The sequence below is a fragment of the Pteropus medius genome, unplaced genomic scaffold (genome assembly GCF_902729225.1).
Source record: "Pteropus medius unplaced genomic scaffold, Ma_sr-lr_union100, whole genome shotgun sequence".
Lineage (NCBI taxonomy): Eukaryota > Metazoa > Chordata > Mammalia > Chiroptera > Pteropodidae > Pteropus > Pteropus medius.
In genome coordinates, this window is record NW_024340849.1 from 51,058,468 (window position 1) to 51,065,083 (window position 6,616).

General features: G+C 35.0%; 1 pseudogene; it reads right to left on the bottom strand.

Annotated features, from left to right (window-relative positions):
* Positions 1–5,813: 5,813 nt before the first annotated feature.
* Positions 5,814–6,413, bottom strand: LOC120583322 (COP9 signalosome complex subunit 8-like; annotated as a pseudogene).
* Positions 6,414–6,616: the final 203 nt, after the last annotated feature.

Sequence of the window (6,616 nt, forward strand, 5' to 3'; positions counted from 1 at the left end):
TGATTCATTCCTAGTTTAGGAACAAATATTAATAGTACTGCTTCAAATATTCTAGTACATGAATTTTGGTGCACAAAGGTACACATTTCTGCCTAGGAGTGGAATTGTAGGGTCGCAATGCATACATTATGTTCAGCTTTACTGGGTACGGCCAGTTTCCCAAATGTTAGACAGTTTCCAGCTGTCTAACATTTTCGCCAACATTTGGGGGTGTCAGTCTTTTCCATTTTATTCTGGCACACATATAAGCGATATCTGTGTGGCTTTAGTTTTATTTCACTGATTATTAAGAGGATTGAACACTTCATATACGTTTACTGGCCTTTGAGTATCCTCTTGTGAAATATCTGTTCAACTTGCTTTTTTCTTCTATTGGGCTTCTGTCTTTTTTATTGACTTGTTAGTTTTTAAAAATATTTATTCTCGATACAAATTCTTTGTTGAATATATTATGTTGTGAGAATGTATTTGATGAAAAAGAAGCTCTTAATATAGTACAATTTACCAATTCTATATTAAATTACAATTTACCAATTGTAAATATTGCTAAATTGTTCTTCATAGTTGGCATATTTTGTTTAAACATCTGTCTACTCAAATATAAAAATGTTCTTGTATTCTTCTAAAATCTTTTTTGTTTTACCTTTCACTTTTAAATCTGAAATCATACTGAATTGATTTTTGTTAATAGTGTGAGGTGCGGTTTAAGGTAGAAGTTTTCCTTTATGGATTTCCAGCTGTCCCAGTACCATTTATTGAGAAAAACCTTCCCTTCCTCACTATACCACAGTTTTTCATTTTGTCTTATGTAAAGTGATCATATATGTGTGGGCATATTTCTGTACTCTGTTCCACTGGTCAGCTTGTTTATCCTTGTAGCAGTACTATCTTAATTATATTTGTATGGTAGATTTTTATATCAATAACAGGATGCAAGGGTAGCTTTATCTTGTTAATTTAGTTAATTGAGCAAAATGAATAATGGTACGTGATGAATGCATAAAGATAGGCAGCAGTGTGAAGAAATCTGATTTTATTCTAAAATCAGTGGAAAGCCACAGATTTCATATGAATGAGGTTATCTATTTTATGTTTTTAAAATATAACCCTGATCAGCAAGGATATAAAAAACTTGAATGGCCCTATCGACCAATTTAAATGTCATCTACAGAACATTTCATCTACCAACAGCAAAATCTACATTATTTTTAGGCATATATGAAATATGCTTCAGACCATAGAACAAATGGCAATAAAATTAAGGGAATAAAATCATACAAAGTATTTTTCCTACCGCAATCGAATTATATTAGAAATCAGTAGCAGAAGGAAATTTGAGAAGTCTACAAATACTTGGAAATTAAACCAAAAAACTTTTACTAATTGGTCAAGAAGAAATCACAAGAAAAATCTAAATATTTTGTGCTGAATAAAAATAAAAACACACCAGGATGTATGGCATGAAGGTAAAGCAATGCTTAGAGGGAAATTTAAAGCTACAAACACCTATATTGGAAAAGGAAAAAATTCTCAAATCAATAACCTAAGAATCCACTTATGTAATAGGGCAGAGAGTTGGGGAGGGGGAAGAAAACCCAAAGGAAGAAGGAGGAAAGAAAGAAAAAGGACAAACATTAGAGAAAAATCAGTGACGTTTTAAAAAATTAGTTTTTTAAAAAGATCAACAAAATTGACAGACCGATCATCAAAAAAGTCACCAAAAAATGAGAAATTCATCAAATTTATAATATTTAAAGGGATTATAAGAACAATATGAACAATTTTATGTCAACAAACTAAACAACTTAGATAAAATGGAAACAATTCCTGCAAAGGTGGAAATATCCCAAATACTGAAATTAACTCAAGAAGAAATAGAGAATCTGAACAGTTTGGAGTGATGAAAATTTTGGAAATAGTGGCGATGGTTACACAGCAGTGTAAATAATTAATGCAATTGAATAGTACACTTTAAATGGGTGAAATATATGGTACGTAAATTATATCTCGATAAAGCTATTTTTTAAAGTTTAAAAATAAGAAAAAGATAAAAAAAAAAAAATTGAGGAGTGATGTCAAAAGCATGGAGACACCAGAAGTTCCCCTGAACCCTCCCCTTGAAGTTACGAGTTGAACAGGGGAAGAGGGTAGAGAGAAAAGGCAGAGATGGGTGCCATGGGTCTCTGGAGAAGGGAGGAATCAGGTTGCAGTGTGCACTCTGCAGCCGTGAGGAGCAGAGAGATACAGTGAGTATTCTTGCTTGGGTGGCCAGCCCATACTGCAGCTGAAATCAGTGACCCTGGCAGAGGCGGAATATGGAGGTGTGGCAGATGTGGTCCAGCAGCCGCTATTGCCAGGCGGAAAACAAAGCCACAGAGCCTGGCTGCCTCCCCCACCCTCCCAGAGCTAGTAGTGGGCCCCAGAAGCAACTGTAGCAGTGAGTGTCAGGTTACAGAGCACATTATTTGCAGCCCTGAGAATAAGAAAGGCAGAAGAATTTCTCCCTGAGTAGCAGATGGACACTGCCCAGCTAATCCCAGTGACAGGCAGAGATACAGAGGTGAGGCAGCTGAGGTTTGGCAGTCACCATTATTGGGTGGAAAACAAAGCCACAACTGCAGGAGCTGGCCTCTCCCAGCCCATTTCATCCGCATTCATCACAGCTGGTCCCAGTGGGGCACCTGGGACACCTTGGTTAGTGAAGCACTGCTGGCAGCGTCTGGTTGCAAGGGGCTGTGCTGGGATTTAATAGGATCAGAACCCCATCATCCACCACATTCCTCCAGGGCGGTAGTGCCCTGAGACTGAGGCAACCTGCTCACACAGGAGACATCCAAGTCCAAGGGCATTTTCCACCACCCTGCAGAGATCTGAGAAGCTGAAGCAGTGCAAGAGAAAAAACAAACTTGTGATTCAGCGCCACCTGGTGGAAATCAAAAGAAAGACCTCTTATCAACCTATTAGAGAAGTGTTATTCTTAAAAAAAAAAAGCAGATTTCATTTTCATAAATGCCTCAGCAGAGGAATAATCCATCAAATACTATGAACAATCAAGGTAACAAGGCAACGGAGAAAGAAAATGAAAAAAAAAAAACAAAAAAAGACAAAAATATGTAATTTAAATGACGGAGAATTCAAGATTACAGTTCTGAAAAAACAACAAAATACAAGAAAACTCAGATAGGCAGTTTCTTTAACTCAGAAACAAAATCAATAAACAAAAAGAGTACCAAAGATATTGAAATTCTAAAAAAGAATCAAATAGAAATTCTGGAGCTGAAAAACTCAATAAAAGAGATGAAGAATGAACTAGAGAGCTTAGAAAATAGAGCTGACCAGATGGAAGAAAGAATTAGTGATATTAAAGATAGAATTTAGAAACTGTGCAGTTAGAAGAAGAGAGACTTGAGTGTTAAAAAAAAATGAAAGAACTTCGTGATAACTATCTGAGTTTATTAGAGCAATATAAGGATAATGGGTATACCAGGAGAAGAGAGGGAGAAGGGAAAATAGAGCCTTTTCAAACAAAAAGTCAATGAGAAATTCCTAAACCTATGAAGAGAGCTGGATTCTTGAATTAATGATAGAGAATTCTCAAGGTAGCTTGGGTAAAGAAGACAGTAACCTATAAAGAAATTCCCATTCAATTATCATCAGATTTTAAGAAGCAACCCTACAAGCTAAGAGAAAGTGAAATCAAATATTCAAACTAATGAAAGATAAATTACCAGTCAAGAAAAATATAACCAGCAAAGTTATCCTTTCGATATGAAAGAAAAATAAAGATTTTTCCAGACATACAGAAGTTGAAAGACTTTACCACCTCAAGACCTTCATTACAGGAAATATGAAAGGGGGTTACTCTACCTGAAACAAAAAGACAAAAAGATACGAAATTATGTATAAGATGACATATCGAAGGAGGAAATTGCAACCCTTATTCAGAATAGGATATTAAACACTTAAATCTAATGTAAAGGTTAAAGGAGATAAAAACATTTTAAAAGAGAGAAGAAGACAATAACTATTGTGATTCAGAAACTAACTCACAGCATAAATAGGGATAATTGACAAAAACAAAAAGGGAAGTAAAGGTCTGAATTTGCAAAGGAGAATGGAGATAAGATATTCAGAGGAAAAAGGACTATTGCATATAAACCCCCCCCCCTTTTTTTTGCTTAAGCCTAGTGGTAACTATACACACACACACACACAAAATCCAGAACTGGACAGATAACATTAAAAAAAAGAAGAAATGGAGGAAAAAAATTATAGCATAACACCAAACTAAAATAACAGACAAGAGAAAAGAAATAATGGAGACATAGAGCTACCAGAAAACAAAAGATAAAATGACTATATGAAATTCTTATTATTAATAATCACACTAAATGTAAGCAGACTAAACTCACCAATAAAAAGGCACAGAATAGCAGACTAAATTAAAAAACAAAACCCATCTATATGTTGCCTTCAGGAGACACATCTCAGCTGCAAGGACAAATACAGACTCAAAGCAAAAGGATGGAAAATGATACTCCAAGCAAATGGCATCCAGAGAAAAGTGGATGTAGTCATACCTCTATCTAACAAAATAGATTTCAAGGTAAAAATGATAACAAGACACAAACATGGACATTTTATAAAGATAAAGGGGACAATACATCAAGAAGACATAACACTTAAAAAAATTTAATTAAATATTGAACAAATGCAGAAATAAATGAACTAGGGGCTATTTTAACATGAAGATACAATAAACAACTTCAAATATTCAGAGGGCTGTCACATAAAAAATGAAAAGACTTGTTCAGTATTTCTCCAAAAGGCATAACTTGAACCAAAGGATAAATGTAAGCAACTAATAGGCTGCAGGATATTTGATCAAAGTGTAGCACTTATCGTAATAGCTTCTTTCCCAGTATAATGCATTCCATAGGTATGTTTCCCCTCTTCTGAAAGAATATTATAATACTTCTCATAAATGTCTTAAATAAGTTGCATTTTCATGGCAAGCCCTCCATGGACAGCAAAGGATGTACACACACCAACAGAAAAAAAATGTAAATTAACAAACTGGCTTACTAAGGAGATGACTTTTTGTTCCTCAGTGATATTTCAGCATTCTGTATTAGTGATTCTCAGGATGTGGGAGAAAAGAGAGCATATTTTCCAAAGAAGGTGAATCAGAATGCCCCACAATTCAGATACTGCCCCTGAGGACAGTCCTCCTCAACTCTGAAACGAATCATTACAACTATCAGTCGGCGATATAGATGAGAGTGTACTGTGTACTGGGGCAGGGAAAAAACGGTTGACAACTACTGTTCTACATGAAGCGAGAGAGCTATTTTTATGAGTTACTAGAGAATATAAACTGAATAATACTGACGGGCTTCATCCAAATTGTCAAATATTACAAAATGAGAATTGTTTCAATAACTATTCAGCATGATGTTTAAGGACTCACTCTCTCTCTCTCTCTCTCTCTGTCTCTCTGTCTCTCTCTCTCTCACATACATATATATAATATGTATGTGTGTGTGTATTTGTATATATATAAATATATATATTATATATATGTATAAATGTATATATTATATATATGTATAAATGTATATATTATATATATGTATAAATGTATATATATAAAAAAATATATATTATATATATGTATGTATATATAATCACATTCTCAGTAAGGAATGCTGAGGTGCTTAATACATCCAATAAATTGAAAATAAAATTTTTACATATCTATATTTTTCAGTATACAGGACTCTGAAAGTGGATCTTGAACTCACAATGATAAATCAATTTTCGAGGAAAACTACATAATCAGACAATCTGACTAAATGCTGTTCATTAGGGACTAGTGGAACTGAGGCAGGCTCTGATAAAGGAATAAACCTGTTAAAGGAAACATCCAAGGCCCCTGCAACTGCCTCTTTGGGCATAACCATTCTTGTAGAGTCAGATTGCCATCTTTGTTCTAATCTTTCACAGCCTCTTCCACAAGGAGCCCAACAAAAGCTGCAAAATCATCAGCAATGATTGTGATATGTGTTTGAGATGCCTTGTTGCATCTCTAAGTGATTTCATGGTTGGCTGGACCATCTCAAATCATTGGCAAACATTGATGGTAGCATAGATTCAAGGGACATCTGTCAGAGGTTCTGTCCTACTGACCAATTTTCCCCAAGTTCAGAATTTGCAGATTTTATATCAGGTGCTATTCTTTTCCAAAGGTATCTTGCATTATTCATGTCATTATGGACCAGATATAAAGTTAAAAGCTGACCATACATTGGGGTTGCAGCAATTCCTCCAGGAGTCTCGAGTTGCTGGTTCTCTCACTGATCCAACAACTTTTTGAAACTAATGGCACTTTGTGCCATCACAGCCATGGGCATCTTTCCAGTTGGTCCCACTGCAGCACCTTCCCAATAGCCAGACCAAGAAGACATAACATTTATATATGTATCAAATCAGGGAGCACCAAAATATATAAAGCAACTACTAACAAAACTAAAGGGAGAAACTAACAAAAACACAATTATAGTAGGAGACCTAAATACCCCCATTTACAGCTATGGATAGATCCTTCAAACAGAAA